Here is a 12742-nt window from a genome sequence, read left to right as displayed (position 1 = left end):
AAGACACCGAATGTAATGTATCCAAGTTTGCTGACGATACAAAGCTAGGTGGGAAAGTAAGCTTTGAGGAGGACATAAAGAGTCTGCAAAGGGGAATAGACAGGTTTAGTGAGTGGGTAAGAAGGTGGCAAATGGAGCATAATGTGGTGAAATGTGATGTTATTCACTTTAGTGGGAAGAATAGAAAAACAGAATATTTTAAATGTTGAGAAACAATTACATTTTAGCGTTCAGAGAGATCTGTGCGTCCTGGTACAAGAAACACAGAAAGTTAACATGCAGGTACAGAAAATAAATATTAAGGCAAATGGCATGTTGGCCTTTATTGCATGGGAGCTGGAGTCTCAGAGTAAAGAAGCTTTCCTACAATTGTACTGAGCTTTGGTGAGACCTCATCTGGAGTATTGTTTACAGTTTTGGTCTCCTTATCGAAGAAAGGGTGTACTTGCCTTACAGGCGGTGCAACGAAGGTTCACTAGATTGATTTCTGGGATGAGGGGGTCTTTCTATGGGGACAGATCAAGTAGAATGGGCCTATACAGTCTGGAGTTTAGAAGAATGAGAGGTGATGTTTTTGAATCATGTACAATTCTAAGGGGCTTGACAGGGTCGATGCTGAGAGGTTGTTTCCCTTGGCTGGATAGTCTCGAACAAGGGGGCATAGTCTCAGGATAAGGGGTCGGACATATAGGACTGAGATATCCACCACACTCAGAGGTATTCTCTCCCCAGAGGGCTGTGGGTGTTGAACAAGGCTGAGATCGATAGAGTTTTGGATTCTAAGGGATTCAAGGGAAATGGGGATCGGGCAGGAAAGTGAATTTGCCATCGATGATCAGCCAGGATCTTATTGAATTCCGGAACTGACTGGAGTGACCGCCCTGCGCCTGCATCAATTCTTATGTTCTTACGTGGATACCCAGGGGATGGACCGGGCTGTGAGACCGGGCGGGAGAGCGGGCGGGAAGAGCGGAAGTGCGGCTCCTCACTGACTGAGGCCCGGGGTTCAGGGAGAAGGAGATTTCTCGGAGCTGCTCCCTCCATACCCAGAGCCGCCAACACGTTCCTGGGCCCAGAGAGAGGGAGAAGGCGATCGCTCACATCCCCCTCGATCACCCGAACTCCCATCCAACTCACTCCACACTCACTCACATCCCCTCCCTCCATCCTCACTCAAATCTCCGTCCCTCCATCCTCATTCACACAACACCCTCCCTCCACACACACTCACACATCCCCATCCGTCCAAACTCATTCACATCCCACTCCCTCCAATTTCATTCAAATCCACGTCCCTCCACGCACACTCACATCCCTCTCCCGCCTCGTTCACTCACATCCCCCTCCCTCCACACTCACTCACACCCCCATCCTCCACCCTCACTCACATCCCATCCCTCTTCCCTCATTGACACATCACCATCCCTCCAGAATCACCCACGTATCCCCATCCCTCCACCATCCCTCACATTCTCCACGCTCCAACCTCACTCACATCCGGCCTTCCACGCTCAATCACATCCACCTCCCTCCAACTGCACTCACATCCCACTCCCTCCACCACCATTCACATATCACCCTCCCTCCACAATTACTCACACATCCCCATCTCTCCACGATCATTCATAACTCCGTCCCTACACCATCACTCAGATCCCACTTCCTCCGCTCTCATTCACAACCCCCTCCGTCCACTCATTTCCCCATCTCTCCACGCTCAGTCATACCCGCATCCCTTCACAAACACTCACATCCCCCTCCCTCCACCCACACTGACACATCTCCCTCGATCCACCCACACGAACACACCCCCTTCCCTCCACGCTCACTCACACACCCCATACCTCCACCATCACTCACAACCAGCTCCCTCCATCCTCACTAACATCCCCCTCACTCCACCCACACTCATAAATCCCCTTCCCTCCACGCTCTCTCATACAGCCCCATTCCTTCGCCGTCAATCACAACCAACTCCCTCCATCCTCACTTGCATCCCCCTCGCTCCACCCTCACTCACGTCACCGTCATTCCACACTCATTCACATACCCCTCCCTCCACACGCACTCACATCCCCCTCACTCATATCCCCCTCCTTCCACCCACACATTTCCCTCCTTACAGCCTCACTCGCTGGGGGAGAGTGATGTGTGAGTGAGAGTGGAGGGAGGGGTATGTCCCATTGAAGGTCGAGGGAGTGAGGTGAGTGTGAGGGTGGAGGGAGTGGGATGTGTGAGTGAGAGGGAATGGAGGGGAATACTAGTGAGATTGAAGGGAGGGGATCAGAGTGAAGGTGGAGGCAGGGGGATGTGAATGAGTGTGGAGGGTGGGGGTGTGTGAATGAGGATGGAGGGGCTGTGTGAGTGAGGGTGGAGGGAGGGGGATGTTGAGTGAGGATGGAGGGAGGGAGGTAATATGTCTGAAAGGGCTGAAGGGGGGATATTTGTGTGAGGGTGGAGGGAGGGCGATATGTCGGTATGGGCTGAGGGAGTGTGATGAGAGTGTGGGTGGAGAGAGGGGAATGTTTTAGAGAGGATGGAGGGAGGGCGATATGTCGGTAAGGGCTGAGGGAGGGTGATGTGAGTGAGGGTGGAGAGAGGGGGATGTGAATGAGGGTGGATGGAGGGGGATGTGTGAGTGAGGGTGGAGGGAGGGGGATGTGAATGAGGGTGGAGGGAGGCGGATGTGTTGGAGAAGTTGGAGGGAGCGGTTTGTGTGAGTTACGGTGGAGAGAGTGGGATGTGTTCGTGAGGATGGAAGGAGTGGGATATATGAGTGAAGCTGAAGGGAGGTGGATGTGAGTGAGGGTGGAGGGAGGGGGATGTTTTAGTGAGGATGGAGGGAGTGGGATATGTGAGTGAAGGTGAAGGGAGGTGGATGTGAGTAAGGGGGAGGAACGGGGATTTGTGAGTGAGCGTGGAGGGTGGGGGTTGTGTGAGTGACTCTGAAAGGAGGGGGATGTGTGAGTTTGGGTGGAGGGAGGGTGATGTGAATGAGCATGGATGGAGCAGGATGTTTGAGTGACAGAGGAGGGAGAGGGATATGTGAATGATGGTGGAGGGAGTGGGATGTGTGAGTAACGGTGGAGTGTGACACATGTGATTGAGTGTGGAGGGAGGGTAATGTGATTGTGCGTGGGGGGACGGGGATGTGCGTGCATGTGGAGGTAGGGGATGTGAGTGTTGGTGGAGGGAGGGGCATTTGAGTAAAATTGGTGGGAGTGGGATGTGAATGAGGTTGGACGGATGTGGATGTTTGAGTGAGTGTGGAGGGAGGGTTATGTGTGACTGAGGATGGAGGGCCGGGGATTTGAGTGAGGATGGAGGGCCGGGGATTTGAGTGAGGGTGGAGGAAGGGGATGTCATTGAGCATGGAGGGCGGGACGTGAGTGAGGATGATGGGAGTAGGATGTAACTGAGTGATGGTGGAAGGAGGGTGATGTATGAGTGAAGGTGGAGGGAATGGGATGTTTCTGTGATGGAGGTGGGAGGTGAAGTATGAGTGAGGGTGGTGGGAGTGGGCTGTTTGAGTGATGGTGGAGGGAGTTGGATGTGTGAGTGAGTGTAGAGGAAGGGGGATGTGATTGAGGGCGGAAGGACGGTGATGTGTGAGTGAGGGTGGAGGAAGGGGGATGTGTGAGTGAAGGTGGAGTGAGAGGGATATGGGTGAAGGTGGAGGGAGGGGGATTTGTGAGTGACGGTGGAGTGAGGGGGCTGAGTGAGTGAGGATGGAAGGAGGGAGATGTGAGTGCGGATTGACGGAGGAGGATGTTAGAGAGGGTGGAGGGAGGGCGATTTCAGTGAGGCCAGTGGGAGTGGGAAATGTGAGTGACGGTGGAGGGAGGTGGATATGTGATTGAGTTGGAATGCGGGGTATGTGTGAGTGAGGTTGGAGGGAGGGGGATGCGTGAGTGAGGTGTAGGGAGGGAGTTGTGTGAATGAGGGTAGTTGTAGGGTAATGGGATTGATGCTGTTAGGAGGGGGATGTGATTGAGTGTGTTGGGTGTGGCATACGAGTGAGGGTGGAGTGTGGTGGATGTGAATGAGGGTGAAGATATTGGGATGTGTGAGTAAGGGTGGAGGGAGGTGGATATGTGAGTGAGGTTGGAGGGAGGGAGCTGTGTGAGTGAGGTCGTAGGGAGGGGACTGTGTGAGTGAGTGTAGAGGGAGAGGAATGTGAGTGATGGTGGAGGGTGGGGGATGTGAATGAGGATGAAGGGTGTGGGATGTGCGAGTGAGGGTGGAAGGAGGTGGACATGTGATTGAGGGTGGAAGGAGTGGTACGTGATTGAGTGTGAAGGGAGTGGGATGTGTGAGAGACGGTGAAGCGAATGGGATGTGTGTGACGGTGGAGGGAGGGGGATGTGTTATTGAGGGGGAGGAAGGTGTATGCGAGTGAGGGAGTTGTGAGTGTGGAGTGACGGTGATGTGATGAGGGTGAAGAGAGGGGCTGCGAGTGAGGGGGGCAGACGTGTGAGTTAGTGTGAAGGGAAGGGGATGTGAGTGTGTGTGAAGGGATGCGGGTGTGACTGAGCGTGGAGAGAGGGGGAAATGAGTGTGGGTGGAGGGAGAGAGTTGTGAATGATGGTGGAGAGTTTGGGATATGTGAGTGATTGCGGAGGAAGCGTGATGTATGAATGAGGGTGCAGGGAGTGGGATGTGAGTGAAGGTGGAGGGCGAGATATGAGTGTGGTTGGAGGGAGGGGTATTTGAGTGAGAGTGGAGGTAATGGGATGTGAATGAGTGTTGAGGGAGGGGATTGTGAGTGATGATGGAGGGATGGGGATGCGTGGTGATGTGTGAATGAGGGAAGAGGGAGCAGGATGTGAGTGAGTGTGCAGGGAGGGGTATTTGGGTGAAATTAGACGGTTTGGGATGGGAGTGAGTGTGGAGGGAGGGTGTTGTGGGTGGACGTGGAAGGAGGTGGATGTGATTGTGGGTGGAGGGAGGGGGTGTGAGTATGTGTGGATAGTGGGGGATGTGAGTGAGTGTGGAGGGAGGGGAATGAGAGCAAACTTGGAGGGAGGGGATGTGAGTGTGGGTGGAGGGAGGGGGTGTGAGTATGTGTGGATAGTGGGGGATGTGAGTGAGTGTGGAGGGAGGGGAATGAGAGCAAACTTGGAGGGAGGGGATGTGAGTGTGGGTGGAGGGAGGGGGTGTGAGTGAGGGTGGAGGGTTGGGGATGTGAGTGTGGGTGAAGGGAGGGGGATTTGAGTGAAATTGAATCGAGTGGGATGTGACCGAGGTTGGACGAATGGGGATGTGTGAGTGACTGTGGAGGGAGGGGGATGTGTGAATGGGGGTGGACGGCAGGGGATTTGAGTGAGGGTGAAGGGAGGGGATGTGAGTGAGCGTGCAGAGCGGGATGTGAGTTAGGATGGAGAGAGTCGGATGTGATTGAGGGTGGAGGGAGGGGATGTGAGTGAGGATGGAAGGACTCGAATATGAGTGAGTGTGGAGGGAGTGAGCTGGAAGTTAGGGTGGAGTGAGGGGTGTGTGCTCGATCGCCTTCTCCCTCTCTCTGGGCCTGGGAACGTGTTGGCGGCTCTCGGTATTGAGTGAACAGCTCAGAGAAATCTCCTCCTCCCTGAACCCCGGGCCTCAGTCAGTGAAGAGATGCACTCCCGCTCTCCCCGCCCGTTCTCACTGCCTGCTCCATTCCCATGGATGCAGGACAAGAACATAAGAATTGGTGCGGGAGTAGGCCATATGGCCTCTTCAGTGAGCTCCCAAATTCAATAAGATCATGGCTGATTTTCGACTTCAAATTAACTTTCCTGCCCGATCTCCATTTCCCTGGATTCCCTAAGAGTCCAAAACTCTATCGATCTCAGCCATGAATATTTTCAACGGTTCAACACCCACAGCCCTCTGGGGGAGAGAATTCCACAGATTCACAAACCTCTGAGTGAGGAAATTTCTCCTCATCTCAGTCCTAAACTAAAATGTCCGACGCCATATCCTGAGACGATGCCTCCTTGTTCGAGGCAATCCAGCCAGGGGAAACAACCTCTCAGCATCTACCCTGTCAAGTCCCTCAGAATCGTATCGCTTTCAATCTTCTAAACTCTCATTCTTCTCAACTCCAGAGCAAAAAGGCCCATTCTACTTAATCTCTCCTCATAGGACAACGCCTTCATCTCAGGAATCAATCCAGTGAACCTTTGTTGCACCGCCTGTAAGGCAAGTCCACCCTTTCTTAGATAAGGAGACCAAAATTGTACATATTACTCCAGGTGAGGTCACACCAAAGTCCAGTACAATTGTCGGAAAACTTCTTTAATCTTATACTCCAACCCCCATGCAATAAAGGCCAACATGCTATTTGCCTTCATAATTGTTTGCTGCACCTGCATGTTAACTTTCTGTGATTCTTGTACGAGGACACCCAGAAATCTCTGAACACCAAAATTTTATTGTTTCTCACCATTTAAAATATATTCTGTTTTTCTATTCTTCCCACAAAAGTGAATAACCTCACATTTCCCCACATTATACTCCATCTGCCATATTCTTGCCCACTCACTGAACCTGTCGATATCCCTTTTCAGACTCTTTATGTCCTCCTCACAGCCTACTTTCCCACCTAGCTTTGTATCGTCAGCAAACTTGGATACCTAACACTCAGTGCTTTCATTTAAGTCATTAACATATAGTGTAAATAGCTGAGGCCCCAGCACTGATCCATGTGGCACTCCACGAGGTACAGCCTGCCAACCTGAAAATGACCCGTTTATCCCGACTCTCCGTTTTCTGTCCGTTTACCAATGCTCCATCCTCAATATTACCCCCAACCCAATGAGCCCTTACCTTGCATAACACACTTTTGTGTGGCAACTTATTGAATGCCGTTTGAAAATTTAAAAATACAATATCCACTGGTTCCCCTTTATCGACCCTGCTCGTGACATCCTCAAAAAACTCCAATAGAAATTCACCGAGGCGAGTGATTCCGCCCTTTCTATTATTTTTTATTCGTTCATGGGATGTCGTCGTCGCTGGCGAGGCCGGCATTTATTGCCCAGCCCTAATTGCCCTTGAGAAGGTGGTGGTGAGCCGCCTTCTTCAACCGCTGCAGTCAGTGTGGTGAAGGTTCTCCCACAGTGCTGATCGGAAGGGAGTTTCTATTCTATTGGTTCATAACAAGCGGGCGTGGGGCTGTGTGTGGGACCAGGCCCTGATTGGCGGGTGGGCTATCAATCACTTGTTTTGAACCAATGGAAGGGGCGGACTCAATGAGCGGCAATCATTTCTGCAGCGAGTGAAAGTGTCGATTCGATTCTCCTTCACACCGTCAATATTGGTCTCATTTTCTGCCCTGCCATAATTCGATCTCCCGGTGAATGACGGAGTGATTGGGAAAAGCCCACAGCTGGAATTAAACAGGGATTGTAGACTGAGGAACAACAGCAGGGGAATCAGTTCAGGATTGTGAGATCAGCAACCAGAAAGAACCCTTCCGATTCAAAGAGCTTCCATCGATCGACTGGGGAGAAAGGTAAGAGAAAGTCCCATTTACTCAGATAAACACTGGTCCTGTGGACAGTCCACAAAGGTTACAAGCTAATGGGGAAATGGTGAGAATGAGACTGGGAGAGCCTGATCACAGAGTACAATTATCCAGCATGAGGCCGTGCAATGAAACGTGAAGTGAGATCAGTTTCTGTCTCAAAGCACACAGTCACAAATGAATCTTGTGTGTGTTTTAGAGTGAAGGGGTTTGATCTAAGAGGTGACTCCAGTCTGAGGCAGTGCCGAGCAGATATACAATGTCTCCCCGCCCCCAGCACCAACTGTGAATGAACCCACCTTTATGGTCCCCATAATATCAATATTACACTGTATTAATGTAGTACCAGTCAGTGTTACCGAATTCAAATATATTTCATATCCAACTATCAAAATCAATCATCTTACAATTCTGAACTGGATACTGGATTTAACTTAATGTTATTTCCCATCAGTAAATCTATTTCTGGATTTTAGAATTGCAGTTGAATTAAATGATAATTTAAATATAAACTGGTGATAAAATGATACGTAAATCGTATTCTAATAATGATTTAAGCAGAAAATATAATCACTGTCTTTCAGCCCTTTTAAACACGAACTGGAGTTTCCAGAAATGTTGTTTATCCAAACTTTGTAACATTCCAGATGTATAAAGAATGTGACGATCAGATGTTTTGCCATCGAATTCAGTATTGTGGCAGTAATTTAAATGGCCACTGCTAACAGTTACATGTTTAGATGGTTTATGACAATCTGATTTTCAGAGCAGATGGGGTCTGTTTTTAATAATGTGACTGTTTGATCCATGTCCTTCTGTAGATGCGGTGCTGCTTAATGTTCTGTCGAGCTCGAACTGACGGTACATTCAGTAAATTCCCAGTATCAGGTCTCGTGGTGTAAAAAAATCTTTATTGGAATGGCAGCTTCGTGGTTAGAAAAAGTGTCTGAATGTTTAGGGTTAATCTTCATCTTAACTAAACTCTAAACACGATGGTGGTTTTTGTCATTTCCGTTTCAGTTATTTTCCATGAGTGATTTCCTCTACTGCCATGGTAACAATCTGTCAGATCTCAGTACAAGAGGTGTTGGTTCCAATTTATGTCCGAAAGACCATGAAACATTCAGTGTAAACTCTTCTCTATATATTCAGACCATGAAACGGGACACCCAAATTTCTCTGAACACCAACGTTCAATAGTTTCTTACGATTTAAAAAATATCCTGTTTTTCTATTCTTCCGACCAAAGTGAATAACCTCACATTTCTCCATCTGCCACCTTCTTGCCCACTCACTCAACCTGTCTATATCTCTTTGCAGACTCTTTGTGTCCTCCTCACAGCTTACTTTCCCACCTACCTTTTATCGTCAGCAAAATTGGAGACATTACACTCGGCCCCTTCATCTAAGTCATAGAATCGTTGCAACACAGAGGGAGGCCATTCGACCCGTCGACCATGCGCCGAATCTATGCAAGAGCAATCCAGCTAGTCCCACTCCCCTGCCCTATCCCCGGAGCCCTGCAATTTTTGTTCCCTTCAAGTATTTATCCAATTCCCTTTTAAAGGCCATGATTGAACCGGGGCGGGCCCAGAGAGAGAAGTATGAGTGAGAGTGGAGGGTGGAGGATGTGAGCGATGGTGAAGGGAGGGGGGTGTAAGTGACTGTGGTGGGAGGACGATGTGAATGATGATGGAGGGAGTGGGATATGTGAGAGAGGGTAGAGGGAGTGGGATGTGTGAGTGACGGTGGAAGGAGGGGGATTTATGAGAGAGGGTGGAGGCAGGGAAATGTGTGAATGAGGATGAAGGGAGGTGGATGCGTGATTGAGGGTGGGGGTTGGGGGATGTGAATGAGGGTGGAGGTATGGCGATGGGAGTGAGGGTGGAGTGAGAGGATGTTTGAGTGAGGGTGGTGGGAGAGGGTATGAGTGAGGGTAGAAGGGTGGACGTGTGTGAGGCTGGATGGAAGGGGTTGTGAGTGAGTTTGGAGGGAGGGGATGTGAGTGAGTGTATTGCGAAGAGGATGTATGACTGATGGTGGAGTGTGGGGGATGTGTAAGTGAGGGTGGAGTGTGAGGTATGAGTGTTCGAGGGTGAAGGGAGGGGGATGTGAGTGACAGTGGAGGAAGGGTGATGTGTGAGTGACGGTGGAGCGAGATGAAAGTGTGAGTGTGGGTGGTGTGAGGGGTATGTTTGAGTGAATGTGGAGTGAGGGTGATGTGTGAGTGAAGGTGGAGGGATGGTGATGTGAGTGAGGATAGAGGTAGGGCGATGTAAGTGAGGTTGGGGGTGTGGGTTTTGAGTGAGGGTGGAGGGAGGAGGATGTTTGAATGAGGGTGAATGGAGAGGAATGTGAATGAGGGTGGACGGAGTGGGGTGTGTGAGTGACGGTGGAGGTAGAGGGATGTGAATGATAGTGGAGGGAGGGCCATGTGAGTGAGGGTGGAGGAAGGGACGTGTGAGTGAGGGTGCAGGGTGGTGGATGCGTTATTTTGGGTGGAGGGAAGAGGATGTGAATTAGGGTAGAGGAATTGTGATGTGTGAATGACAGTGGAGAGAGGGTGCTGTCTGAGTGAGGGTGGAGTGATGTGGATGTATGAGTGAGAGTGGAGGAAGGGGGATGTGAGTGAGGGTCGACGACGTGGGATGTGTGATTGAGGTTAGAGGGATGATGAGTGAGTGAACATGGATATAGAGGGATGTGAATGAGGGTGGAGGGAGGGGATGTGAGTGAGTATGGAGGGAAGGGGTTGCGCGTGAGGGGGAGGGAGTGGGATGTGTGAGTGAGGATGGTGGGAGAGGGATGTGTGAGTGTCAGTGGAAGGAGATGGATGTGTGAGTGATGGTGGAGGGTGGGCCGTGTGTGAGTGAGGGTATGGTGACGGGATGCGATTGCGGGAGGAGGCAGACGATGTGTGAGTGAGTTTGGAGGGAGGTGGATGTGTGATTGACTCAGGATGGATGAGTGGTGGGAGGAGGATTTGTGAGTGAGGATGGAGGGAGGGTTAGGAGTGAATGATGGTAGAGAAAGGAGGATGTGTGAGTGAGGGTGGAGGGCGGGGAATGAGTGAATAAGGTTGGAGGAATGGTGTGTGTTTGAGTGTGCAGTTAGTGGGATGATTGTATAAGGGTGGAGGGATGGGATTTATGAGTGAGGGTGGATGGGGATGTGTCAGTGAGGGTGGATGGAGGGCGATGTGAGCGAGGTTGGTGGTAGGTCAATGGGAGTGAGGTTGGAGGGCGGCGATGTGAGTGAGGGTGGATGGTGGGGTCTGACTGAGGGTGGGATGTTTCAGTTAGGGAGGAGGGAAGAGAATGTGAATGAGGATGGAGGGTGTGGGGTGTGTGAATTAGGGTGGAGGGAATTTGATGTGTGAGTGAGCGTGGAGTGAGGGGGATGTGTGAGTGAGGGTGGAAGGAGAGGGATGTGTGAGTTAGGGTGGAGGGAGTGGAATGTGAATGACTGTGAGGGGATATGAGTGAGTGTGGAGGGAGGGGATGTATGAGTGAGGTTGGAGAGAGGATGACGTGAGTGAGGGTGGAGCGAGGTGAATATGTGATTGATGGAGGAGGGACGGGGAAGTATATGTGAGGGTAGAGGGAGGTGGATGTGGGTGAGGGTGGGCTGTGTGAGTTAGAGTGGAGGGAGGAGTATGTGAATAAGGGTGGACGGAGTGGGATATGTGAATTAGGGTGGAGGGAGGAGTATGTGAATAAGGGTGGAGGGAGTGGGATATGAGAATTTGGGTGGAGGGAGGAGTATGTGAATAAGGGTGGAGGGAGTGGGATGTGTGAGTTAGGGTGGAGGGAGGAGTATGTGAATAAGGGTGGAGGGAGTGGGATGTGTGAATTAGGGTGGAGGGAGGAGTATGTGAATAAGAGTGGACAGAGTGTGATGTGTGAGTCAGGGTGGAGGGAGGAGTATGTGAATAAGAGTGGACAGAGTGGGATGTGTGAGTCAGGGTGGAGGGAGGAGTATGTGAATAAGAGTGGACAGAGTGGGATGTGTGAGTCAGGGTGGAGGGAGGAGTATGTGAATAAGAGTGGACAGAGTGGGATGTGTGAGTCAGGGTGGAGGGAGGAGTATGTGAATAAGAGTGGACAGAGTGGGATGTGTGAGTTACAGTGAAGGGAGGGGAATGTGTGAGTGAGCGTGGAGTGACGGTGATGTCTGAGTGAGTGTGGAGGGAGGGGGATGTGTGAGTGAGGGTAGTGGGAGTGGTTATATGAGTTAGGATGGAGGCATGGAGATGTGAATGAGGGTGGAGGGAGGTGGATATGTGAGTGAGTGTTGTGGAAGGGGGTTGTGTGTGGGGGGTGGCGTAGGTAGGGAAATGTGTGAGTGCCTGTGAAGTGAGGGGGAAATGTGAGTCAGGGTGGAGGGAGGGGGATATTCATGAGGGTGCAGTAACGGTGATGTGAGTGAGAAGGGAGGGAAGGGAATGTGAGTGAGGGTGGAGACAGGAGGATGTATGATTGAGCGTGGAGGGAGGGGAATATGAGTGAGGGTAGAGGGAGGTGAATTTGAGTGAGAAGGGAAGGAGGCGGATGTGAATGAGGTTGATAGGAACGATGTGAGTGAGTGTAGATGGAGGAGTTTGTATGTGATGGTGGAAGCACGGGGTTGTGAGTGAGGCTGGAGGGAGGCGGAAGTGTGAGTGAGAGTGGAGGGAGGGGATTGTGAGTAAGGTTGATGGGACCAATGTGAATGAGGCTGGAAGGAAGTGGATGTGTGAGTGTGAGTGGAGGGAGGGGATTGTGTGTTATGGTGGAGGGAGGGGGATGTGTGAGTGAGAGTGGAGGGAGGGTGTTATGAGTCAGGGTGGAGGGAGCAGGATGTGTGTGAGGGTGGAGGGAGTCGTATGTGAGTGAGGCTGGACGGAAGTGAATGTGAGTGAGAGTGGGGTGAGGGGGATGTGAAAGAGGATGGAGGGATAGGGATATGAATGCGTGTTGAGGGAGGGTGATCTGAGTAAGAGTGGAGAGAGGGGCATGTGCTTGAGGGTGGAGTGAGGGGGATGTGTGTGAGGGTGGATGGAAGTGGATGTGAGTGAGTGTGGAAGGAGTGGGATGTGAATGAGTGTTGTGGGAGGGTGAGGTGAGTGAGAGTGGAGGGAGGAGATGTGAAACAGGGTGGAGGGATGGGGATGTGGTTCAGGGTGAGGGTGCAGGGAGGGGGATGTGTGCGAGGGTGGAGGGAGGGGATGTGTGTGAGGGTGGAGGGAGGTGG

The 12742-nt window shown here is 51.3% G+C and overlaps 1 protein-coding gene across 4 annotated transcripts in view; it reads left to right on the top strand.

Annotated features, from left to right (window-relative positions):
- Positions 1–7094: 7094 nt before the first annotated feature.
- LOC137314026 (NACHT, LRR and PYD domains-containing protein 3-like) overlaps positions 7095–12742 on the top strand; it is a 64936-nt gene continuing 59288 nt past the window's right edge. For all 4 annotated transcript variants that reach the window (XM_067979728.1, XM_067979724.1, XM_067979723.1 and 1 more), the window contains exon 1: positions 7095–7498. The gene's annotated coding sequence lies outside the window, so the exon portion shown is untranslated. The remainder of the gene's footprint in view (positions 7499–12742) is intronic.

This window comes from Heptranchias perlo, unplaced genomic scaffold (assembly GCF_035084215.1).
Source record: "Heptranchias perlo isolate sHepPer1 unplaced genomic scaffold, sHepPer1.hap1 HAP1_SCAFFOLD_50, whole genome shotgun sequence".
NCBI lineage: Eukaryota > Metazoa > Chordata > Chondrichthyes > Hexanchiformes > Hexanchidae > Heptranchias > Heptranchias perlo.
Note: the sequence above shows the minus strand (reverse complement) of the source record. Positions and strands in the feature narration are given on the sequence as shown.